Source organism: Elgaria multicarinata, chromosome 1 (assembly GCF_023053635.1).
Source record: "Elgaria multicarinata webbii isolate HBS135686 ecotype San Diego chromosome 1, rElgMul1.1.pri, whole genome shotgun sequence".
In the NCBI taxonomy this organism is placed as follows: domain Eukaryota; kingdom Metazoa; phylum Chordata; class Lepidosauria; order Squamata; family Anguidae; genus Elgaria; species Elgaria multicarinata.
In genome coordinates this window covers 97,365,592-97,393,072 of record NC_086171.1, presented here as the reverse complement: position 1 = coordinate 97,393,072, position 27,481 = coordinate 97,365,592, and positions in this window count along the sequence as shown.

The following is a 27,481-nucleotide window of genomic DNA, read 5'->3' as shown; positions in this document are numbered from 1 at the left end:
AATTTCGCCAAAATAAGGCTCTCATTAAAAAGATACCCAAAAAATAGAATTGTTTTTGCTTCAAATCCTATCAGGAAGTAATGAAAAAGCCATGGTTCTAGAAGCTTAGATAATATGTATGGAAGATATGATTACGGCTGCAAACATGTTCAAGAGGACGCCAATCTGATTAGACAGCAGATTAAACAAGGTGCAGAAGCCTTGCCCAAGGGGGAACAAAAGAACTCAGACTCTGGCAAAAATAAATTTAAGCTAACAATAAGAAATTTGTTAAATAGAAGGGGCATGGGATTAAAGTTTCCAGGTAACTGGCAAATAAAAATAGTGGCCTCTTATGCACATCCCCTAATACATCATGATGGCTAAAACCTGGAATAGATTAAACATTTACCATGTAAATACTCTACCCTGGGTTTGGTGGATGTTTTTAAATTACAGCTAAAGGAGCGGGGGCAAGGAGATCTGGATTCAGAACACTGAGGGGAATCATCATTTGGTGATTGTATCCTGTCACAAAATGGCAGCCTAGCTAACATGCATATGATCCCTTGCACAGCTTTCAAATAGGCAGGGATCTGCTCTTCAGCAAATGATGCATTTGTGCAGATCAGTCTTCATAGTTGCTGCTGCTGCCTTTGCCTCAGTCATTTTCTATTCATTTCTGGAATCAAAGAAAAATACATTAAAATGTGATTTTAGGTTATGAATGATATGCTGTAGTCTGAAAAACAAATATCTTAACTTATCTTGTACAAGTCAACAGTTTTAACTTGGCACCAAAAAGTTAACACTTCTTTATTAGAATTTGAAAATATCTCCACATATGTATGGATTATACCAGAAACTTTTAGGTGGATTCACAGTTGGCTACAGAATCGGACTCAAAGAGTACTTATCAATGGAACCTTCTCAAACTGGGGAGAGGCAACGAGTGGGGTACTGCAGGGCTCAGTCCTGGGCCCAGTGCTCTTCAACATTTTTATTAATGATTTGGACAAGGAGGTGCAGGGAACGCTGATCAAATTTGCAGATGACATAAAATTGGGTGAATAGCTAATACCCTGGAAGACAGAAACAAACTTCAAAGTGATCTACATAGGGTGGAGTGCTGGGCTGAAAACAACAGGATGAAATTTAATAGGGATAAATGCCAAGTTCTACATTTAGGAAATAGAAACCAAAGGCAGTTACAAGATGGGGGACACTTGGCTCAGCAATAGTACAAACGAGAAGGATCCTGGAATTGTTGTAGATTGCAAGCTGAATATGAGCCAACAGTGCGATATGGCTGCAAGAAAGGCCAATGCTATTTTGGGCTGCATTAATAGAAGTATAGCTTCCAAATCATGTGAGGTACTGGTTCCTCTCTATTCGGCCCTGGTTAGGGCTTATCTTGAGTATTGCGTCCAGTTCTGGGCACCACACTTCAAGAAGGATGCAGGCAAGTTGGAGTGTGTTCAGAGGAGGGCAACCAGGATGATCAGGGGTCTGGAAACAAAGCCCTATGAAGAGAGACTGAAGGAGCTGGGCATGTTTAGCCTGGAGAAGAGAAGATTGAGAGGAGACATGATAGCACTCTTCAAATACTTAAAAGGTTGTCACACAGAGGAGGGCCAGGATCTCTTCTCGATCCTCCCAGAGTACAGGACACGGAATAATGGGCTCAAGTTAAAGGAAGCCAGATTCCAGCTGGACATCAGGAAAAACTTCCTGACTGTTAGAGCAGTGCAACAATGGAATCAGTTACCTAGGGAGGTTGTGGGCTCTCCCACACTAGAGGCCTTCAAGAGGCAGCTGGACAACCATCTGTCAGGGATGCTTTAGGGTGGATTCCTGCATTGCGCAGGGGGTTGGACTCGATGGCCTTGTAGGCCCCTTCCAACTCTGCTATTCTATGATTCTATGTAATTATTGAGATCTTCTAAATGCCCAGATTCCAGATGTCTATCCAGGTTTGTTTGAGCCATGTACACAGATACCATTTTTCTTCACTTTCTCCTGTCTGTCTCCTGACAAAGAATACCTAAGGAAACTAAAGGAATATCAGAAATAATTGCAGTCCGGACTCCACTGGGCTCAGAGGTTATGTTCCCATTCTGAGGAGATCAGAATTACATGAATTTGAAGAGTGACTCAACAATTCTCGAAGTGGCAAATGTTACGGTCTGATCAATTGTACCAAGGGCACTTGGGCTTATCTGAACAGCATGTGTATGTTTTCAATTCACATTGAAAGGCAAATGTAGATCACTGAGGACTTCAATCTTTTAAAAGGTAACATTGCCCAAAGTCTGGCAGGAAGGAGATGAAGAACAAGAAAGGGTGGAAGAACAATTCCCTAAGCCACCACTCCCAGACCAACAAAATTCCCCATGATCAGCTTAATCTGCATTTAATTGCTAAATTTAGTGTCACCAGTGAGCATGGTGTTTTATAGGGTACAAGGGACAGGTCCCCTCCCAAGCAAACTTACAATCTAAAATTTGGCAGAGGAAGGGAAGGGACATGAAATCAGAATAAACAGGAAGTTACACACTTGGAGCTTCATCAGACGAGCATTTTATTGCATGCTCATTACTGGGCACTTGGATTTTTGTGGGTCACTCTCACGATGTCATGTGCTTCCCGTCTGTTAGAAATAAGAAATATGTTACTTTTTCAATGTTATAAGGATATTGTAAAGAGATGTAACCAATGGATTATATAGATGTTATAAGGAGAAATATAATAGCTAATGCATTATTAAAACATGTTTATAAGGAGTTTTTGGTTCTGAAAGGGCTAACAGCTAAAAGTAATGTTATTGAAAGAAAAGGAAATACACCAGGTGAAAGGTCTTTTCAGCTGAAGATAATGAAAACAACGAAAATAGCTGAGAGAAAAACATGAGGGCATGACCTAGCAGGAGGGTTGGTTTTTTTATAGCAGAGATAACATGAGTAACGGAATTAGGTGTCAGACTTACTGGAGCTCCCTTTCTTAATTGTCATAATTTATGATTTTGAGGTTAAATACCTATGTGAACTGTCAGAATTTATGGCCTTGTGGTTATGATAAGGGAAGAGAAAAACATCTGTTGTTTGAACTCATGACCTCATGGGAGGCAGGGAGGTAAACAAGGGAGGAGTTACAAGGCGTACCGGGATAGGCTGTAACCCTTGGAATACCTGACCAATGGGTAACCAGGGGAGGGACCACTTCGGCCGGGTTAAGGGTATAAAATAGCTTCACATCAGCTTGTGGGTGTGCCTACCTGCCTAAACACCCAAGCTTGCAAGTTTGCTCAATAAAACAGAGTGTTTAAACTTTCACCATTTTTGTCCAAGCAATTTCATTTCAAATCGTGTTTCTAACACATCCCTTTTAGCCTTCACTCTACAAAAAGAAAACCCCCAGTAATTCGAACATTATTAAAGATGGACGTTGCCGCTAACTCCTGCTGTGTGCAGGAGAAGCAGAGGGATCAAAACGGCCCACTGAGTAGGCCACGTGCACACTATTTACTTCCTCTTTCGAAAGAGGAAGTAATAAGGGACAAACGCGAGGAGCAGAGCAGCCCCAGAATCCACAATGGGAAATAAATTGGTCAAAAGTGGTAAAGGACGTGGTAATGATGAGTCCTTCCAAGATATACCTCCTGATAGTCCGTTGGGGAGGATGTTGAAATCCTGGAGATATTTATCTTGTACAAGAGGAAAGGATAAGAAGAAGATGATTAAGTATTGTTGTATTGAGTGGCCAAAGAAAAGTATTAAACCACGTACTGTTTTCTGGCCAAAATATGGGTCTGATGACCTGGTTGTGTCAGACCTTGAACATATATGTTAACAATAAAACTCCAGAATCTCAGGAGGAATCTGAGTATGCCTCCTGTTGGATAGGCAGTGAAAATAAGTTAATGCCCCTAAAAATCCCCAGAAAAAGAAAGCAAGTTAAAACAACTAGGATGCCTGAAGTTAAATGGGAACCCTTAGATTGTCTGCCTCCTCCTTATGTACCCCAACATAATCAACCTGGTGGCATAGTGCCAAATGCACCACAAGCGAAGGGGCTAGAGGAGGAGGAGGATAATGATGAAACAGAAGGAATAGAACTCCAGGAAATAATAAGAAAACCAAGGACCCAACCCAAAACTCTAAGTACACAAGAATATAAGTCTTTGAGCAAAGAATTAGAACAGTTGAAGACAGATGTACAGAATCTTCCCTTTCCAAATGGGTTTCAGAACGGTCAGAGTGTCAGATGTAAAGACACGGTTAAACAATTCCCTTTAAGAGCAGTCCCAATTGGAAATGGGGATATTGGGTATGTAAATAGTCCTCTTACAAGTACCGAAGTAAGAAATTTTAAAAGAGACATGAAATGTTTATTGAGTGACCCAGAGGGATTAGCTGAACAAGTAGACCAATTTCTGGGTCCTAACATTTACACTTGGACAGAACTAATGTCCATTTTAAGTATCCTGTTTACAAGAGAAGAAAGAGGACTAATTCAAACTGCTGCTATGAGAATCTGTGAAACGGAACACCCTCCAGGGGTAGGCATCCCAAGAGCAGAAAATAAATTCCCTAATCTAGACCCGGCATGGAATAATAACAATGGAGCTGACAGAGGACATATGTTAAGAAATCTGATAATAAAAGGGATAAAGAATGCCACACCTAAAAACCAAAATTTCTCCAAAGCATTCGAGATACAAGAGAAGGAGGAAACTCCCTCTGCTTTTCTCCAGCGCCTAAGATATTCTGGGATGTCTCCAGATGACCCGGTGGCACAGGGTCTTTTAAAAATTAATTTTGTCGTGGCTAAAAAATTACTGAAAATTGAATGAGAAACCTCTTGAGGAATTATTAAGGGAAGCATAAAAAGTGTTTGTCAGGAGAGAAGAAGAAAAACATAAACAAAAAGCCAAAATCATGATAAACACCTTAGATGAGATAGTTAAGAAACAACTAGATATAGAAAGAGCTAAACCTAAAGGGAATTGGACAAACAGGGGAAGAGGAAAAGATACCCAGAGGGATCAGGGACGAAGACGATCAGAGAAGAATAGGGAAGACGAACCACCGAACAGGAGAATACACTCTCCTTCTAGGAGGAAAACGGAGAGGAAACCCAGAGCCAGGTGTTATGAGTGTGACCAAGAGGGACATTTTAAGCTAGAATGTCCCAAATTGAGAAGGGAGGAGCAAATCTTCTCTCTCATGGAAGAATCCCATGAAGAATAGGGAGGTCAAGGGCTATTCATTATGAAGTCCCACCAGGAGCCCTTGATAAATTTGTGGGTGGGACCAGAAAAAGAAGAATATATTTTTCTATTAGAATCATAGAATCATAGAATAGCAGAGTTGGAAGGGGCCTACAAGGCCATCGAGTCCAACCCCCTGCTCAATGCAGGAATCCACCCTAAAGCATTCCTGACAGATAGTTGTCCAGCTGCCTCTTGAAGGCCTCTAGTGTGGGAGAGCCCACAACCTCCCTAGGTAACTGATTCCACCGTCGCACTGCTCTAACAGTTAGGAAGTTTTTCCTGATGTCCAGCCGGAATCTGGCTTCCTTTAACTTGAGCCCGTTATTCCGTGTCCTGCACTCTTGGAGGATCGAGAAGAGATTAGATACAGGAGCAGCGAGATCCTCAATTATTACAATTCCTAAGGGTATAAAACCCTCAGGAGGACAAATTTCAGTGGCAGGAGTAAGTGGGAAGGAGTTTTTGGTTCCAGTAATAAATGAAACAATCCAAACTAAAAATACCAAAACAAAAGGCACCCTCTTTTATATCCCTGAGGCAGGGTGTAATCTTTTAGGCCGGGATTTGATAATTCCACTCGACCTTGGGATTAAAGTAGAGAACGAACAATTGACTATAAGGATGGGAGTATTAACTGAGGAAAATGAACAAGATATCGATCCCATAGTCTGGGCAGGTGAAAGTAACAGAGGAGGACTACAAATTCAGCCAATAAAAGTAAAACTTAGGCCATAGCTAGACCTAAGGTTTATCCCTGGATCGTCCAGGGGTCAAACCTGTTCATCTAGGTGACACACAGGGGATCTAGTGCTCAGGCAGAGGTGAACCCTGGATGATCCCAGGATAAACCTTAGGTCTAGCTGTGGCCTTAAACATGAAGGAGAAGTAGTATGTAGAAGACAATATCCTATCTCTTTAGAAGGTAGGAAAGGATTGCAACCTGTAATCAGGAGACTAATCCAAGATGGATTATTAGAACCCTGCATGTCACCCTACAATAATCCCATTCTCGCAATCCAGAAAGGAGATGGATCTTATAGGCTTGTAGAAGACTTACGAGACCTGAACTGGATTATTCAGGTTAGGCATCTAGTGGTACCACATCCATACACAGTCCTGAATAAAATACCCCCGGAACACTCATGGTTCAGTGTGGTAGATTTAAAAGATGCCTTCTGGGCCTGTCCTCTAGTGGGGGAGAGTCGGGATCTGTTTGCCTTTGAGTGGGAGGACCCAGATACTGGAAGAAAACAATAGTTCTGTTGGCGGGTCCTCATTCAAGGTTTCACGGAAGCTCCAAACTTGTTTGGACAAGCCTTGGAACAAGTCCTGGAGGAATTTGAAATTCCACAGGGTACCACTCTTCTTCAGTATGTAGATGACATCTTACTGACTGGGAAAGACAAAGAAAGGGTGACTCAAGCAACTAACCAGTTGTTAAACTTCTTAGGGAACAAGGGATTGAGAGTCTCAAAATCCAAATTACAGTATGTGGAAACAGAGGTCAAATACTTGGGACACCTAATAAGTAAAGGAAAGAGAAGAATTAATCCTGAAAGAATAAAAGGAATATTGGAAACCCCACTGCCCAAAACTAAAAATGAATTAAGATTTTTTTTGGGAATGGTTGGATATTGCAGATTATGGATAGATTCATGTGCCCAGAAAACCAAACGACTATATGCCAAATTAATAGAAGGACGAGATACTAAAATCAAGTTAAATGCAGAGGAACAGGACTTAATAATAAGATTAAAAACAGATCTAGTCAAGGCTCCGGCCTTAAAATTGCCATCTCTGGACAACCCTTTTCACTTATTTGTCACTGTAGATGAGGGAGTAGCTCTCAGGGTCTTGACACAGAAATGGGCAGGAAAATGACAACCTGTGGCATACCTATCTAAGATGTTGGACCCAGTATGTCGGGGTTGGCCAAATTGCGTCCAAGCAGTAGCTGCAACAGCTAGTTTAGTAGAAGAAAGTAGAAAACTCACTTTTGGGGGAGCCTTAATAGTGACCACTCCCCACTCAGTGAGATCAATACTCACACAGAAAGCTAACAGATGGCTTACAGATTCTAGAATCCTCAAATACGAAGCTATTATGATGGAGAGAGATGATTTAGTCTTGACTACTGAGCCTTGTGTAAATCCAGCAACTTTCCTCCAAAAAGGAGAAAGTGAAGAAGATCTAGAACATAACTGTTTAGATATTATTGAATATCAAACCAAAGTAAGGGTAGACTTAGACCTACCCTTACACAGTGGAAGGAAGATTTTTATAGATGGATCCTCTCGTTGTATACAAGGAAAAAGATACAGTGGTTATGCAGTAATAGATGGAGAAACCACTGAGGTGTTGGAAGCAGGCATTTATTTTATTTATTTATTTATTACATTTCTATACTGCCCAATAGCCGGAGCTCTCTGGGCGGTTCACAAAAATTAAGACTTCCTAACACTTGGTCAGCACAAATTTGTGAACTGTATGCCTTGGACAGGGCTTTACAGATACTCCAACATGAAGATGGAACAATCTACACGGATTCTAGATACTGTTTTGGGGTAGTGCATACTTTTGGAAAAATTTGGAAAGAAAGGGGAATGATTAATAGTAGGGGCAAAGAATTAATACATGAGAACCTGATTACTGAAGTCCTGGAGCATCTGATGGGGCCTTGAGAAATAGCCATAGTCCATGTACCAGGGCACCAAAGGACTAATTCTCCTGAGGCTCGAGGCAATAACCTAGCAGATGAGGCAGCTAAAGCAGCTGCCTTAGGTGAAGAAGTAATCCAGATGCAAACTCTCATTCCTTCTTTGCCCTCAGTTGAATCTGTTCCATATTTTACGGACACTGAAAAAGAACAATTAACAAAAATTGGAGCAATACAGAATGAACAAGGGAAGTGGACCTTACCTGATGGAAGGCAGATGTTGAATAAGTCATTAATGCAAGAAATCTTGACTGCCTTGCATCAGAGTAGTCATTGGGGTACTCAAGCATTATGTGCAACTGTACTCCGAGTATATGGATGTATAAGAATTTACACAATTGCCAAACAAATGTGTGAAAGATGCATGATTTGTCAAAGAATTAACAAAAAGGTAATAAAGAAAACAATGCTAGGGGGAAAGGAATTTAGTCTCCGGCCCTTTCAGAGTATACAAGTAGATTATACTGAATTACCACCAGTTCAAAAATGGAAATATCTGTTAGTTATCATTGACCATCTGACTGGATGGGTGGAGGCAATACCCGTGAGATCTTGCACAGCACAATCAGTAATAAAAGTTATCTTAGAACAGATTGTGCCCAGGTTTGGCTTAATGGAAAACATTGACTTGGACAAAGGCAGTCATTTTACTGCCAAAGTTCTAAAGGGCATGATGGAGGGAGTGGGAATTAATTGGAAATTCCATACCCCGTGGCACCCATCCTCCTCTGGAAAAGTAGAACGGATGAATCAGACTCTAAAAAGACACATAGCTAAACTCGTAATAGAGACTAAATTACCATGGACCAAATGCCTCCCTTTAGCATTACTCAGGGTCCGGACGGCTCCTAGAAAGGATATTGGGGTTTCACCTTATGAAATGTTATATGGTCTCCCCTTCATGGGAGGATCTGGGGAAATACCTACTTTTGAAACAAAAGATGTGTATACTAAAAATATATATACTGGCAGTGTCGTCTTCTTTGTCTCAATTAAAGGAAAAAGGACTGTTGGCTCAGACTCCACCACTGGAATTCACGGTGCACAAATTCAAACCTGGTGATTGGGTCCTGATCAAGACCTGGACCAAACCCTCAAAGGAAGCCAAACTTCAACCAGTTTGGGACGGGCCGTATCAAGTCTTATTAACCACCGAAACTGCAGTAAGGACAGTCAAAAAGAACTGGACTCACCACACCCGAGTTAAAGGTCCTGTGGATTCCCCAAATTTTGGACAGTGGGCTGTTTCTTCCCCCACAGGTGACCCCACCAAGGTGGTATTTAAGAGGGTCTAGTGTTGCACATGAATGTACCTCTAATAGCCTCTTCAGTTCCTGGATGGGATCCAGGCCCTGAAGACGATCTAACATGGACACCAGAAGAAAGATTTAATCATTTGTGCTATCCTTTGTTGGACACTTGGACCACTGGGCCAGGAACTTCCACAGTCTGGGAGAGGCCTCTTTGCCTGGTCTGCAATGTAAAATTAGAAAGAGGAGATATTCCTCTTGAAAGACCTGGACCCTAGCCTGTCAAAGTCGTGCGGTTTTGGGTTTTGTTTGGTAATAAGAGAGGAAAAGGTGGGGACTGGAATCTATGGTATTTCTTTAGAGTAAGAGGAAACCAACTGATAGAGGTATTTGAAATACAAGAGGAACAAGCAAAACCAGACCTGAGACAACAGTGGGCAAATCAAGTAATCTCTCAATACCCTCCTGAGTTGAATAATTTCCATGAACAGGTGTGCAAGAGGTGTGAAAGGCAGAGAGTATTAGCGAAATTCTATTTCCCCGATACTAGTGATTCAGAAGACTCAGATGAATACACACACACAACCACAGACATTTTTTGGAGAAACTAAAAGAGGATACATCTACTCTGGGAAAGGATTGTGGGCAGACCTCTGAATTATATGGGAGGCCATGTTCCTATCATAGTAGAAGTACAACCACTTCAAATTAGGAACCCTAGAGTACAAGAGGTCATCCTCGTGCAACGAACACAGAAAGGGAGACCCTCAGAATTAGCTAAAATCACCTGTACCTGTGTCTGGCCCTATCCCTACTCACCTGCTATATTTCCTGGATGGAGAATACCACCTTACCAATAGCAGACAACGCGGAATTAATAGAAAGTCTGATTGTTGTCTGGATATTGGTGGTAAGTTTGAGTGGAACAATCATTGTTTGCTGTATGTTTAAAAATACCTTCTTTCCAGGCACTGAACATACAGAGTAATATGAAAACATACTGCTCAATGTTCTTCCAGATCCTCCTTCTTCCCCTAAATTGGGAGGTGATGGCTAGGATAGGGCAGTCAGGAATTACACCAGTCCACCACCCTGCGAAGTTCACTATCAAACTTCCAGAGAATAACAAATCCTATACTGTGGGGTTTGATGTGTGCAATCTAATGGACTGTGGAGATTTAGAAGCCCAACGAAAACTGGGGTCTTCTCACAAATACATGTGTCTCGGGCCATGTGATTACGAGAAAAACCATGCCTGGAACACAGAAGGAAGAAAAGGGTGGACCAGTAATATCAAATTAGGACCACCCAAAGGAATGATCACAATAATGAAAAGAAAATACATTAAAAATTGTGCTAACAAACAATGTAACCCAATCTTACTAATCATAAAGAACCAAGTAGGGGTGACCAATAGTAGTTGGACTTTTGGAATGGGAATCAATGGGGGTCCAAAAGGCTGTTGTTTTAACATACAAATTGGAGGTCTAGAACAGCTAGCTGGAATTAATATGCCAGTTATACAACCATTCAAACCTCCAACCTATAAACCCAAGGAAATAAAGTTGGTAGAAATTAATGACTTACGTCAAACTTTTGAAGTAGAAACAGGATATGGAGACATCAATGCCTGGTTGGAATGGGTTAAGTACACAGCACAAAGTTTAAACAAAAGTAACTGTTATGCTTGTGCATCTGGGAGACCAATAGCTCAGATAACCCCTTTCCCTTTTGGATGGAGTAATAATCGGCGAGGCATGGAATGTCTAATGGCTCTTTTTCAGGAGAAAGAGGCTTGGGGAAACGAATCCTGCAAAAATCTCAGCCTCCTCTTAATTGTCAGGCCAAAGGATTATAAAAATCCACCAGTATTCTCCGCCACATCCAGCAATCACACCGCCTGTCTCTCTAGATGGGTGGGAGAGAATGCCAAGAGTGTGGGGAAATTTAAGGCCTGCACTGACACTCTTAATGTAACAAATCATGCCAATAGCCAAAATTACTCCAGTTTAAGATTAATCAGAGCGGATGTTTGGTGGTTCTGTGGAGGAAAAACCCTGAGACCTAATCTGCCTCCCAATTGGACTGGAATTTGTGCTGTAGTACAATTAGTAATCCCTTTCACCCTGGCATTTGAGAAGCCACCCAAAGCAATCAACAAAAACAAGAGAGACACAATAGCTACATCATTCGATCAAGGGATATACATAGATGCTATTGGAGTACCCCGAGGAGTACCAGATGAATACAAAGCTCAAAACCAAATAGCAGCAGGTTGGGAATCTCTTCTTTTGTTCATCACGGTTAATAAAAATGTAGATTGGATAAATTACAATTTTTATAACCAACAGGATGCTGTCAAAAGAATAGCTGAAAAATTAGATGCTACCAGTCAAATGGAGTGGGAAAACAGGATGGTTTTGGACATGATCCTAGCAGAACGGGGCGGAGTCTGTGTAATGATCAGAAATGGGAATTGTTGTATATTCATCCCTAACAACACAGCACCAGATGGAACCATTACCCGAGCATTGGAAGGGCTCAGTACTCTGGCCCATGAATTGGCCGAGAATTCTGGTGTAGATACATCCCTCACTGGATGGGTTGAATCTTGGTTTGGGAAGTGGAAACACCTATTTGCCTCTCTAGCTACTTCTCTAATAATAGTAGCTGGAGTTTTGGTCAGTTTAGGTTGTTGTGTAATCCCCTGTGTGCGAGGACTAACTCAGAAGTTGATAGAAACAGCAATAACTAAAAAAATGTCCCTACCCCCACACTCTTACAAATATCTGAATAGAAAAGGGAGTGAGTGTGGGGACCCGATGATGTTTGTGGATATGGAAAACTTAAGAGAAAGAACCAGAGTATACGATGAAGTAGAAGGAGAGAGATCGAGTGTTGACAGTATGTCAGTGGAGAATGAACCCGAGAAGGACAGTGAAAGTGAATACACAGAATGAGAAATGGTCTAATAGCATGAAAAACACCTTTATACACTAATGTGAAAAAGACAACACAGAATAAATAAAGAGGAGGGATTGTTAGAAATAAGAAATATGTTACTTTTTCTATGTTATAAGGATATTGTAAAGAGATATAACCAATGGATTATATAGATGTTATAAGGAGAAATATAATAGCTAATGCATTATTAAAACATGTTTATAAGGAGGTTTTGGTTCTGAAAGGGCTAACAGCTAAAAGTAATGTTATTGAAAGAAAAGGAAATACACCAGGTGAAAGCTCTTTTCAGCTGAAGATAATGAAAACAACGAAAATAGCTGAGAGAAAAACATGAGGGCATGACCTAGCAGGAGGGTTGGTTTTTTATAGCAGAGATAACATGAGTAATGGAATTAGGTGTCAGACTTACTGGCGCTCCCTTTCTTAATTGTCAGAATTTATGATTTTGAGGTTAAATACCTATGTGAACTGTCAGAATTTATGATTTTGAGGTTAAATACCTATGTGAACTGTCAGAAATTATTTTGAGGTTAAATACCTATGTGAACTGTCAGAATTTATGATTTTGAGGTTAAATACCTATGTGAACTGTCAGAATTTATGGCCTTGTGGTTATGATAAGGGAAGAGAAAAACATCTGTTGTTTGAACTCATGACCTCATGGGAGGCAGGGAGGTAAACAAGGGAGGAGTTACAAGGCGTACCGGGATAGGCTGTAACCCTTGGAATACCTGACCAATGGGTAATCAGGGGAGGGACCACTTCGGCCGGGTTAAGGGTATAAAATAGCTTCACATCAGCTTGTGGGTGTGTCTACCTGCCTAAACACCCAAGCTTGCAAGTTTGCTCAATAAAACAGAGTGTTTAAACTTTCACCATTTTTGTCCAAGCAATTTCATTTCAAATCATGTTTCTAACACGTCCCTTTTAGCCTTCACTCTACAAAAAGAAAACCCCCAGTAATTCGAACATTATTAAAGATGGATGTTGCCGCTAACTCCTGCTGTGTGCAGGAGAAGCAGAGGGATCAAAACGGCCCACTGAGTAGGCCACGTGCACACTATTTACTTCCTCTTTTGAAAGAGGAAGTAATAAGGGACAAACGCGAGGAGCAGAGCAGCGACGGTAAGCAAACATGATTTTCCTCCATGTGATAACATTCTTAATTGCAGTACTGAGTGGGAATTGGAGGTTGAGCCAAAGACTTCATAAGGGTGGATTTAAAGAACTTTCAATTCACCTATATAAAGCTCAGGGACAGACGGTTGGAGGAGGGGATAGGCAAAACGGGTAACTTGGGATTCTGGGAACTTCTCTTTCTTAGTCTGAACGGACTTTTCCCAGTGTTTTTTTAAAACAGTAGCCCCACCAAATGCACAAACACAACCTGAAATCATATACTAAGCAAATAATAAGAGAGCACTGCTACCCACCCTAACTTTGGGGAACAACTGAATAGATGTGGTGCAAGGGGATGAGCTCCCCTAGGGCAAGGACGTGCCCTGTGCACTCTCCTGTCCTTGGAGGGCCATCAGAGCCCTCCAAAGGTAAATCACTGGAGTGAATGCCTATCATGAGTTGAAGTGATCGTTTGCTTCTTAAAGACTGGTACCTAGACAGGACCAGTCAAATTGGCAGATGATTCCCCCTCCCCTTGGGCACATCCACTCCCCTCTTACTGGTAAAAGACAGATATAGCCTTTTTTAAAAAATTCTTTTTGTTGTTTATTCAGCAACACTGCTGCTTTTAATTCCACCCCTCCTTTGTTTATTTATTTATTTATTTATTCCATTTTATATGCATTACTGGCTTTGAAACTATCTTTGGCTCACTTCCTTGTGCCCCCAGAAATGTCTGCTGCCTGCCTGCCTTCCCTCCCTCCTCCCCTGCCTACCTCGCAGGGATGGTTTTTGTGAGAAGTCCTTCCTGTGCTCAAGTTCCAAATCAATTTTTCAAGTGTGGAAGAATATTCATATTTAGGTTTATCTCTACTCCCCAATTCATGGCATGTTGGGATTTCCCTTGAAATGGGCCCATTGAGCTGTCTGCAGATACTGGGGTGTCCGACTTTCATAAATTTCCCAAAAATCCGGGGATGATGGGATTGGCTTGAAACTTGGCATCCATGTGGACACATGGGTAAGCTCTCATGGGACCGAAGGTGAGGTTTCTGACATGCAAATTGACATAGTTGTAGCATGGGACTTGATTTGGCGTGAGTTAAAAGGTTAGAGCCCCGCCAAAAATCAGGGGATGATGGGATTGCCTTGAGTCTTGGCGTGCATGTGTATCCCTGGATAAGCTATCATGGTGGTGAGTTTGAGGTTTCTAACGTGCAAATTGACGAAGCTATCGAAAGGGGTGTGAATGGGGTGCCCGATTTCCAAAAATTCCCCAAAAATCAGGGGATGATGGGATTGGCTTGAAACTTGGTGTCCATGTGGACACATGGATAAGCTATCATGGTAGCAATTTTGAGGTTTTTCTAACATGCAAATTGACGGAGCTATCGAAAGGGGTGTGAATTGGGGTTATGGGTGGTGCGTTAGAGGTTAGAACCCTGCCAAAAAACAGAGGATGATGGGATTGCCTTGAGTCTTGGTGTGTGTGTGTATCCCTGGATAAGCTGTCATGGTGGCGAGTTAACGTGCAAATTGACGGAGCTATCGAAAGGGGTGTGAATGGGGTGCCCGATTTTCAAAAATTCCCCCAAAATCAGGGGATGATGGGATTGGCTTGGAACTTGGCGTGTATGTGTATACCTCCATGAGGTGTCATGGTGCCAAACGAGGTTTCTAACTTTAACAGAAAAAAAGTTGTATACTTTTTTAGCTTTCAATGCAAGCCTATGGGGGGGGAAAGCGGAGCTCCGATCCTGATCCGGAGCTCCGCAGTGGAGTGGAGTGGCCCGATCTGCAAATCACGGATCTGGAAGATGAGCGGAGCGGGGGGTCCATGCACACCCCTAATTTTAAAGCAGTAGTGTAAATCCTGCCTTGGAACAAGGTCCTTCATGAGCCAAATGGACTAAGCAGGGCTTTTGCAGCACTGATTTGGATGGTCCACAAGTTCCATGCATCTTGCCATGTGGAACTTTATAGGGACTTTCCCCCACCCCACCCCACCCCACTTCACATTTTTACAGTGAGAGTAGGGGAAATTAATACTGTCCATCTCTTCAGAATCATATCTAATCTTTATTTGAAAAGATTGGGGAGCATCAAATCCTTTCATGAAATTATAATGGAATCATTCAGATAAAACGCTACGCCATGGTTAGGCCGCTAACCCTTTTGCAGCGAATGGTTAGTGAGCATGTTTAAACGTTGGTTATGTAGCCACCAAGGTTAGGAATGGTTCACATGATACGCTAAGCCATAATGTTGAGCTCAAAATGCTTAAACACTATGGGTTAGTGTGTTGTCTGATCAGGGCCAACAGGATGTCGTTTGAGCTTCTTTTTGTCATATGCTTTGAATACACAAAACACCTCAGCATAGAATCTTCCTTCTGGCAACTACCCAATTACTCTCCACTTTCCCTGATTCATTGTTGCCAAGAGAAGATCTCGGCCTCATCACACTTTCCTGTTTCTAAGCTCCAAAAAATGGTTTTTGAGTGCTTTTCTTTCAAGAAAGCAAAAGCAAAAGCAAACCAACCTTTGAATATATCCCTAAATAGCCTTGATCCCAAGAGTGCATTAACAGGGATTAGGTCTCTGCTATATTAGAAGGCAGTGAAAGAAGTGGGCCCAGCAAATGGAGGCATAATGGGAGAACTTCTCATGGGCTGGAATTAGCTGCGCATTCTCATAGTGGTTAGCCTTATTCTGCTGGCCAAGCAACTGTGGATTTGTCCACAGGGATGAATGCCTTTGCCCTGTTCTATGTCTCATGAGAGTTATATTCCTCTTCAAGACAGTGGACTATGAAGAACAAGAGCAAATGTGAACTTTTCTTTTCTCAACAGGCCCACTTGGATAGGACTTTTTTTTAGCAGTAAAGAAAGGAGGTGCTGATTTTTGTGTCCTTTTTGTTGGTACCATGACCATAAGAGAAGAAATAAGCTTCTGAATTGCATTTTTATTTTATTTTAAAATGTTGTCTACCACTTTCCATAAAAAATATATGCTCAAGGTAACTCACAATTTATTTATTTATTTATTTATTTATTTTATTACATTTATATACCGCCCCACAGCCGAAGCTCTCCGGGCGGTTTACAACAATTAAAAATAGTAAACATTAAAAGTATACAAAAATTAAAAAAACATAAAAACAGTATAAAAACAACAGTATCCATTTTAAAAACAACTATTCTGGGGTCCATTAAAAACAAACTTAACGTTGTTAAATGCTGTTAAAATGCCTGGGAGAAGAGAAAAGTTTTGACCTGGTGCCGAAAAGATAACAACGTTGGCGCCAGGTGAGCCTCATCGGGAAGATCATTCCACAGTCGGGGGGCAACCACTGAGAAGGCCCTCTCCCTTGTTGCCATCCTCCAAATTTCCCTCGGAGTAAGCACTCGGAGGAGGACCTTAGATGTTGAGCGCAGTGTACAGGTAGGTTCATGTCGGGAGAGGCGTTCCATCAGGTATTGCGGTCCCAAGCCATGTAGGGCTTTATAGGTTAAGACCAGCACCTTGAATTGGGCTCGGAAACATATAGGCAGCCAATGCAAGCGGACCAGAATCGGTGTTATATGCTCAAACCTCCCTGTTCCAGCTATCAATCTGGCCGCCGCATTTTGCACAAGCTGCAGCTTCTGGACTGTCTTCAAAGGCTGCCCCATGTAGAGGGCATTGCAGTAATCTAATTTGGAAGTTACCAGAGTATGGACAACTGAAGCTAGGTTATCCCTGTCCAGATAGGGGCGTAGCTGGGCCACCAGCCGGAGTTGGTAGAAAGCACTCCGTGCCACCAAGGCCACCTGAGCCTCAAGTGACAAAGATGGTTCTAGGAGAACCCCCAAGCTACGAACTTGCTCCTTCAGGGGGAGTGCAACCCCATCCAGAACCTGTTGAACGCCCCCCATCCGATCAAAGGAACCACCCACCAGCAGCATCTCAGTCTTGTCTGGATTGAGTTTCAGTTTATTAGCCCTCATCCAGTCCATTGTCTCAGCCAAGCACCGGTTCAGCACATCCACAGCCACACCTGATGAGGATGAAAAGGAGCAGTAGAGCTGCGTGTCGTCAGCGTACTGATGACAGCGCACTCCAAAACTCCGGATGACTGCACCCAACGGTTTCATGTACATGTTAAACAGCATGGGGGACAAGACCGACCCCTGCGGAACCCCATACTGGAGAGTCCACGGGGCCGAGCAATGTCCCCTAAGCACCACCTTCTGGAGCCGTCCTGCTAAGTAGGAGCGGAACCACTGCAATGCAGTGCCCCCCACTCCCAACTCAGCCAGACGTCCCAGAAGGATACCATGGTTGATGGTATCGAAAGCTGCTGAGAGGTCGAGGAGAATCAACAGAGTCACACTCCCCCTGTCTTTCTCCCGACATAGGTCATCATACAGGGCGACCAAGGCTGTTTCCATGCCAAAGCCAGGCCTGAAACCCGACTGAAATGGATCCAGATAATCAGTCTCATCCAAGAGTGTCTGGAGCTGGCCCGCTCAAGGACCTTGCCCAGGAATGGAACATTTGCTACCGGCTTGTAGTTACTAAGATTTTCCGGGTCCAAGGAAGTTTTCTTCAGGAGTGATCTCACTACCACCTCTTTCAGACGGTCTCGGACCACTCTCTCTCGTAGAGAGGTATTAATCACCTCCTTGGCCGAGCCGGCTGTTCCATCCCTACTAACTTTTATTAGCCAAGAGGGGCAAGGATCCAGTACAGAGGAGGTTGCACAGACCTGTCCAAGTACCTTGTCAACATCCTCGAGCTGTACCAACTGAAACTCATCCAAGATTACAGGACAAGACTGTACTCTGGACACCTCACTAGATTCACCAGCTATAACACTGGAGTCTAAGTCCTGGTGGATGCAAAAAAATTTGTTCTGGAAGTGCCTAGCAAATTCATTACAGCGGGCCTCAGATGATTCTACCATGTCCTTGAGGCCAGCATGTAATAGCCCCCGGACAACTCTAAAAAGCTCCGCTGGGCAGCAAATTGAAGATTTAATAGTGGCAGCAAAGTATTGTTTTTTTGCTGCCCTCAGTGCCCCTGAATATGCCTTACTATAGGCACTTACCAATATTTGATTGCATCCACTAGGAGTTCGTCTCCACCTGCCCTCAAGCTGTCTCCTATTTTGTTTCATCGCTCTCAGCTCTGGGGTATACCATGGAGCCGTACGACCTCTACTCAGGAGAGGGTGCTCGGGAGCAATCCTGTCAACCGCCCGGGTCATTTCTGCATTCTACAGATCAACCAGGGTTTCGACAGGAGAGCCAGCCCTATCAGCCGGAAAACTCCCCAGAGCCCTTTGGAAACCATCCGGATCCATTAGTCTCTGGGGGCAGACCATCTTAATAGGTCCCCCACCCTTGCAGAGGGGAAAAGCTGCTGTAAGTCTAAACCTCAGCAAGCAGTGATCCGACCATGACACAGGGACTGATGTAAGGTCCCCCACTTCCAGATCACCATCTCCATGTCCAGTTGTGAAAACCAGGTCAAGAGTGTGCCCTGCTACATGTGTTGGGCCGATGACATGTTGGGACAGTCCCATGGTTGTCATGGAGACCATGAAATCCTGAGCCATCCTGGATAAGGCACCCTCGGCATGAATGTTGACATCCCCCAGAACCAACAGTCTGGGGGATCTCAACAGTGCAGCCGAGACCACCTCCGTCAGCTCACCTAGGGAGTCTGTTGAGCAGCAGGGTGGGCGGTGTTGGGAGAAATAAGTAGGTTGTACAAATTCCTCCATGCAGATAAACGCAAGCGTGAGTTTTGAATCTTCAATGCAGTTTATTTAGAGAAGTTCTTCAAAACAAAACAACCAGGCTTGTAGCAGCAAATTATAACAAAGCAATTGTCTCACCATTAATCAAAGTAAGCATAACAGCATACTCTCTTCCCTGTCAGCGGCAGCAGCTTACACCATACCCTCAAACCTCCACTGGCTGACTGCATATTGGTGTGAAAGAGCAAGCTTTTTACTCCCTTCATTCAAACACCAACAGGTGTGCTGAGCTTGCAAGTCTTTGCCAATAATCTGCCTTAATTACTGTTAAGGTTAACACGAAAACCTGACAGGCGGTACACCAACAGAATCCCTAATCTGTCCCGCTGACCCAACACAAGGTGCAAACACTCCAGACCAGTAGTCACATGAACAGGGAGCCTGCAGAGGGAGATAGAATTCCTATAGACCACAGCAAACCCCACTCCCCGGCCCTCAGGTCTACTCTGATGCTGAACCAGGTACCCCGGTGGGCATAGCTGCGAGAGACTGACTCCTCCCTGCTCACCCACCCAGGTCTCGGTTATACATGCCAGATCGGCTGCCTCATCCACAATTAAGTCGTGGATGAGGGAGATCTTATTATGCACCGATCTGGCATTTCAGAGCAGCATCAGGAGGCCCGAGGGCTGGCTGATAGAGCAACCAACAAACCTGCGGGTGCAAGGAGGACCAGAACGTGGCACAGCCGGGGGGGGGGGCGTTGCTTGGCAGCCATGAAGTCGGTGAGGTTTTTCTAATTCTCTAACCGGCTTTGCTGGGAAAATCAATTATCTCTTTTATAAAGGGCATAAATCTCTAAGCAACATGATGGAAAAGGACTATGAGTGCTAAGTGTTTAAGTTGCTGATGTCGGGGAAAGCTGAAAAGAGACAAGGTGAGATTTTTGGAACGTTTTGTGTGCGTCTGTGAAAACGAAACCGACTGCAGCATCCGGCCGTCGCCAGCGATAGTTACAGCAGTTAAGGGTTTGTTTTTGTTAGAGACGCGGACTTGATTTATAGTGAATCTCACCTTCTATTGCAAAGCGGAGAAGAGTTTATAACTGGCTCCATAAAGAGGAAAGAACTTAGGCGCAGTTTGTTGCAGTTTATCGTTGGCTGGTGTGCGAAGGGGGGAGGCGATTGGTAGTGGAGTGATAGCAGTGTTCAGTGAGGAGACGAAGTGTTTATGAGACTTGTGGACTGTGTTTATGGATTGTTTCGGTCTCCTCTAGTGAATGCTGTTTTGATATATGATGTAATTTCCCCCCCCCTGAGAAGAAAGAGTGATTAACACACAGAAGATAAACAAATAAATAAACTGCCAGGAAAGGGAGCCGGAGTTAAAGATTTATGCCCTATGTCGAACATCAAAAGGAGGATTAAAAAAGAATTTCAAAAGTTAAGTGTTCAGAAAAAATGACCAAGTAATCATAACCTCTCCCATCTAGAAGAATCAGTTTTAGAAGGAGAACAGGAAGACACAGACCCAGCTCTTTTAGACACAGACCCAGTTAGAGAAGAAAACATGGCTGAAGGGGGAAAAGCAACTGGCAGTCAGCCAGCTTCCATAGCTGAAATCCAAGCTGTTATTGCAGGAAATGACGCAATCATTTTTTAAAAAATGGATCAGCAAACGGAGAGTCTTAAACAACAGATGCGTGTGCTGGCTGATAAGATTTCGCAGAATACTAAGGCCATTAAGGATTTGGAGGCAGGAGCAGACCTGACCCAGAAGAAGCAAGAGGCTTTTGAAAAATCAACAAATGTGCAGTTCAAAGACCACGAATTAAGGCTGATAGCTTTAGAGGATCAATCTCGCCGTTCATCGATTCGAATAAAACATTTAAAGCAAACACAAGGAGAGGATTTGAGAGAAATAATCCTGAACTGGTTCAAAGAGTTGATGCCTGATTTGCAAATAGATGGATCTGAAATTGACAGAGTTCACAGAGTGGGGGGGCAAAATTACAAAGGGGCTATTAGAGACATTTTGGTGAAATTTGGTAATTATTATAAAAAAGAGCAAGTCATGAAGAAACTGAGGTCTATGGCCCAGCTACAGTATAAAGGCAAATCAGTGCAAATTTACAATGATCTTTCTCAGCATACATTGAATTGGAGGCGCAGCGTCAAGCCAATAACTGAAATATTAGTGAAGAAAAAAATCACATATTCGTGGGGTTATCCTGTTTTTCTAAGATTTACATATGGAGGGGGGAGCACAAAGTAACCTCTTTGGATCAGGGTAAAGAGTTGTTGAAGAGCTTGGGTCTGTTTGGGGAAGCAAGTGTGATTGGAACAGGTGGGGGGATGAGGCTGGGGCATCTGGGATGTAACAGAATTGTTAATTGTATTATGAGATAATTGTAGTCAGAAATGTTAATCATAGAAACCTTGCCGGCCAGGCGCAGCACTGCCTCCCCCCCTCCCCCTAAAGTAGATGGCTGGAGTATTAGACTCATGGGGATGTGGGGGGGAAAGAATTGGGAGGAGGGGAGGGGGGAAGGGAGGAGGGGAGGGGGTAGAGTAAGGGGACTGGGGGTTATATTATGGTGTTTGTGTTTTTTGTTTGTATGTAAAGTTGAGTTTCAGAGCACAAGGGATCGAAAGAGACTCCAAAAGGTTGAATATGGATAAAAAAATAGAAGTATCAACACTCAATGTTAAAGGTTTGGGGGCAGTCGTGAAAAGGAGGAGAATAGAACAAATGTTTAATAAAGAAGGATCTGATATCATAATGATGCAAGAAACACATCAAGGCTTTGATAATGTGAATATGATAAAATCAAAGTGGCTAGTTTATTATGAAAAGTCATTGGGGACTTCAAAAAAAATGGAGTGGCCACTTTGATTTCAAAAAAGAGTGGATTCATATTAGAAGACATAAAAAAGGACGATAGTGGTAGATATGATAAAAGGTAAAATTGAAGAAGATATATACATTAATTAATGTTTATGCCCCAAATGAGAGACATAGAGAGTTTTTTATAAAATTATTTAAAGAAATAGAAGAATTTAAGGAGGGGTATGTTATTTTAGCTGGGGATTTTAATATGGTTATGGATAACAGATGGGACAGGTCGAACCGCACTAATGTTGAAAAGAGGAATAATATAACTATATTAAATAAATTAGTAAAAGAAAATGATTATCTGGATTCTTGGCGTTTACTCAATGGGGTTAAGCCTGGGTTTTCATATTTTTCCCCAGTTCATCATACATACTCCAGGATAGATCATATCTTTGTCTCAAAAGATTTGGCAACGAAGATTTGTAAAATGGAAATGGGGGTAATAAAGGTAACTGATCACGCTTTGTTAAGTTTAGAATTTGCAGTCAAGAAGAATTACAAAGAGGTGTACAGATGGAAATTGAACACAAAATATTGAAATATAATAAAGTGGTAGAAAAAATTCAGAAGGAATTGTCAGAGTCATGGGAAATTAATGAAAAGGGAGGAACAGCTGGGTCAGTCGTTTGGGACACCATGAAGGCTGTAGTAAGAGGAATTTGTATTAGAGAAATGTGCAGTTTAAAAAGACAACAACATGCAGAGCAGGAGAAGCTAGAGACAGAAATTAGAAGTTTGGAGGAAGAATATTAGCAAGGTAAAAATAAATATAAATTAGTAGAAATACAAGCTAAGAAGAAGCAATTAGAAAATTTAAATTTAGAGGAGGTTCAAAAAAATTTAATATATATGAAAAGGGAATATTTTGAAAATAGCAATAGGAATTCTAGATTGCTTGCCAGGCTCACACAAAAAGAAAAAGGGAGAAATGGGATAGAAGCATTGAAGGATAATAGAGGGAATTACTGTTATACAATGAAAGACAAAATAAAAAAAATTCAGAAATTTTATCAGGAATTATATAATGGTAAAGAAATTCAACAAGAGAAGGTGGAAGAATATTTTGGAAGGTATATAAAGAAGGGAATAAAAACAGTACATAAAGAGCAAATGGAGAAGGTAATAACTGAAAGAGAAGTTGAAGATGTAATTGATAATTTGAAAGTGGGTAAATCACCGGGAGCAGATGGTTTAGGATCAGAATATTATAAAGTTTTTAAAGAGTTTTTAGTTCCGAAATTAGTGAAACTTTATAATGCTATATTATTAGGAGAGAAGATACCAGAATCATGGGAACATTCATTGATAATATTAATTCCAAAACCAGATAAAGATTTGACTATCCCTGGTTCATATAGACCTATCTCATTAATAAATCAGGATGCCAAATTTTTTTCATCTATTATGGCTAAACGGTTAAATAAATTTATATCAGAATATATAGGAGAGGATCAATGTGGATTTGTGGCAGGAAGGCAGATGCATAGTTTAGTGGGAAGAGTTTTAAATGCAATAAATGCAATAAAAAAGTCAAATACCAAGGCAGGAATTTTGGCATTGGATATTTTTAAGGCTTTTGATTGTGTGAGCTGGCAGGCAATAAAGATTATTGTAGATAAAATGGGATTTGGAAATAAATTTAAAAATATAATAGAACAGTTATATTCCCAAAATACAGCTGTAGTGGTGGTAAACGATGGACTCACTGAAAAGATACGACTAGCCAGAGGTACAAGACAAGGATGTCCGCTCTCGCCGGTCCTGTTTGTAATGGTTATGGAAGTATTGGCGAATGCATTAAGGGATGATGGAGAGATAGAAGGAATTGGAGAGGTAAGGAAAATAAAGTTAAATATGTTTGCAGATGATACCTTATTGACTATTAAGAACCCAATAAGAAAAATAGATAGAATTAAATCTCAATTGAGAGAATTTGAAGAAGCTACAGGGTTAAGAATAAATTGGTCTAAATCAGAGATGATGTTGTTTAATTATACTAAGAAGGAAGAAAAGGAATGGGAACATAAGGGAATAGAAATGAGAGTTAAGGAGGAGATTAAATATTTGGGAATTAAACTTACAAAAAACCTAGAGAATTTAGAAAAGGAGAATTTAACGAGGTTAAAGAAAGAGGTATTAGAAAAATTGGAAAAATATAAAAGATTAAATTTATCTTGGTTTGGAAGAATAGCACTAATAAAAATGAAGATTTTAGCTAAAATTAATTTTGTGTTTAGGATGTTACCAATAAAAATCTCAGAAATTGAGATAAAAAGTTGGCAAAATATTATTAATAAATATTGTAATGGAGAAAAGAAAGCGAGGGTAAATAAGAATAATTGGTATTTAAGCCAAAAAAAGGGTGGATTGGGTCTCCCAAATATAAAATTATACTATGTAGCAAATAGATTAAGACATATTGTAGAAGCAATTATAGGAGTAGGAGATTTATATTGGATGGAGGATAAAATTACAAGTAATGTAGAGATGAGTTTGGAAAATGTCTTTTTTAAGGAAGGAGGGAGAAAGTGGGTTGGAAGTATAGATAATCCACTCCTGAGGACTCAATGGGAAATTTGAAGTAAATTTAAAGGGAAGCTGCTTCCGAGCAACTCTCCCTTATCACCGGTAATAATGTTAAAGAATTTCCCAGAGGATCTGAAGGGTAGATTATGTAAAATATTAAAAGAGAAAAATAAAATGAAATTAAAGGATTGGTTAAGAGATATAAAAACAAGAGAAGATATGGAAAATTTGTTAAAGGAAAAAAATTATCTTGGTTGGAGTATGGGCAATTAGAACAATGGAATAAAAAGTGGATTAAAGACAATAGAGTTTGTAGAGAGATGACGAAGTTTGAAGAGTTAATAGTAAATAAGGAAAAAGGTAAAGGAAAAGTATAGTTTTAAAAGGGTTAATGAGCGAAATATATAAAATATTGTTAGAAAAGGAGTTAAGGCATAGCTCAGGGAAAATGGTATGGGAGACAGATTTGAAGGTACAAATAGGGCGACAGAGTTGGGAGGGACTGTGGAAACAAAGAGTGTTGAGAAGTTTATCAGTGAGAATAAAGGAGAATTATTTTAAAATTTTGTGGAGGTGGTACCTAACCCCGATTAGATTGAATAAGATAAATGAGCAATATTCAGCAAATTGTTGGAGAGGTTGTGGGGAAATAGGAACGTATTTACATATGTGGTGGGAATGCAAATATGTACAAAGATTATGGAAGATGGTGTTTTTAGAAATTGAAGAAATAGTGGGAATGAAAATAGATCAAACACCAAAGATTGCATTACTGTCACTATTTGAAGATTTAAAATGTGGGAAAGAAATTAAAGAGTTGATATCGAGTTTGCTGACTGCAGCACGATTGATGGTAGCTAGGAACTGGAAGATTCAAGGGGAATATTTTATTGAAGAATGGTATAAAGAAGTATGGGATATAGCTATTAATGATAAATTGATTTGTAATATTAAGTGGAGAAAAGGCGTAACTAAAATAAATGAGTTTGAAGGAATCTGGAAACAGTTCCTAATATTTGTGTTTACTAAGGGAAGTGGGAAACCGCCAGCAGAAGAAACGATAAGATTTTGGAATCAGGAATAGATCCCGAGGTGGGGGGTGCACTTTTATGTTAAGAATGATTATGCTGTGGTATGATATTTTATAGTTAATATCTATTCAACATATATGTATTCAACATCTATTTAGTATGTATGTAGTAGTTGTTTGATGTTTTTTTATTATGGTAATGTTGTAAGTATAATTAATGTAGAAAAATAAAAAATATTTTTTAAAAAAAGAAAAAAGAACGTGGCACAGCCATTAATTGTCTGGGCCGCGGTCCCCTTACCTGGCACATCCTCCTCACAACACCATATCTCCCTCTACCCGTCACTAAACTAATTGGGGGCCCTCAGATCCCCCCTCCCGGCTCTGTATCCTCCCTCCCAGGCACATATTTTCAAAACCCCCAGAAAAGAGCAACAACAACAGACAGACAGGCAGGAAGGCAGCTCTCCTCTCCCTGGAAGGTGCAGATGTTCCTTTCTTCACATTGTGCCCAGCTGGGCTGCAGGCTGCCTTGGGTCTTTCAGTGGAGAGGGTGGGCATGACACTCTCCAATTCTTCAATTCTTCTCCCAAAGCAAGATGACTAGCTTCCCGCCCACAGCGGAGAGCCTCAGGCTCCCGCCTCCTGAGCTTTCCAGGCTAAAATACCTGCACAGATGGGTGGGGCAAACAAACAGTCAGCTGGAGCAGCAGGCCACACCTCCCATCACTCTTCCAGCCCTCCACTTTCTTCCCAAGCTCTCCAGGCTAATTTATCATTTAAAAGCATACCAGCTTCAATGCAGTTAAACGCATTAAAACCAGCAACAGGCAAAACCACCAATGCTGAAGGTAGAGAAGGGCGAATGAGCAATATTCTAGTAATCTTCAGCATTGATTACTGCAATATATCCTATGTGGCAATTTCCCTGAAAACAGTTTCAAAGCTACAATGGATGAATGCTGCTACTATCTTTTCATTAGAGCAGGATTAAAATTAATTTTAGCTCAGCTGTAGTGGCAGCCAGTGAGCTTCTACATATAATTCAGGGTGCTGTTTTTGACCTTTAAAGCCCTACACCTTGACTCTTTGGGTGGGGAAAGGGCTAAACTAGGGAAAGGGCAAAAGATTTAGAAAAAATATCTGGACAGGAGTGAACAAACAGCAAATATTTCTGTGTATTTACAAAATGTGTCATCTGTCAGGTAGTTGCTTCTGTTTCCTAACTGATGATTCTACAAAAAAGGACACAGAATTGTGAATAGCACACAAGCAAAAGCGCAGAAAGTACCAGCCTGTTGGGGTGAGATTTCAGGGTAGAATCTTAAACATTGGTCCCAAGGATCGTACAGAAAAATACTCAGATTGTTCTTGCCCCCACTTCTTTGTGCCAAGAATGGAAGATCTGGTTATGTATTGCCCGTCCTGAGCATAACAAGAATGAATGAAAAGAATTGCCTGCATTCTTTTGGTCAGCATTCGGGGCCTCGGTGCTGAAATCCAGCCTATCCCCAGAATGACCACTGAATCCCAATTGTCCAGGGGATCTTCATCATCTGGGAGAAGAAAAAGGAACCAAATATAAAGTAAATATGATTTGAACGATGACTCTGTGAAAGCAAAACTTACTCTGTCTGAGGAGGCGCTGTCTTGCCCTTGCTGCTGAGGAGTTTGTTTATTTATAGCCAAACTATCAGTTCAGAACTCTGTCTTGGATACTTGCAAACAATTCCCAGTCCACCGCTTTAGCCACTACACCACACTGAGAATCAGACCCTGGACAGAGGGATGATAGGAATAACAATTGCCAGTGCAATCTTATACATATCTACTGCAAAGAAAGCCTCATTGGGTAAAATCACAGTGTAAGGGTCACAATGCAAAGGACTGCAGCTTAAGTGTCCTAAAGTGTCCCGGTGAGAAGGACAGTTGGTGCTTTCTCTTAGGCGTGATCTGGTGGAAAGATCCTGACCTTGGACTATGGA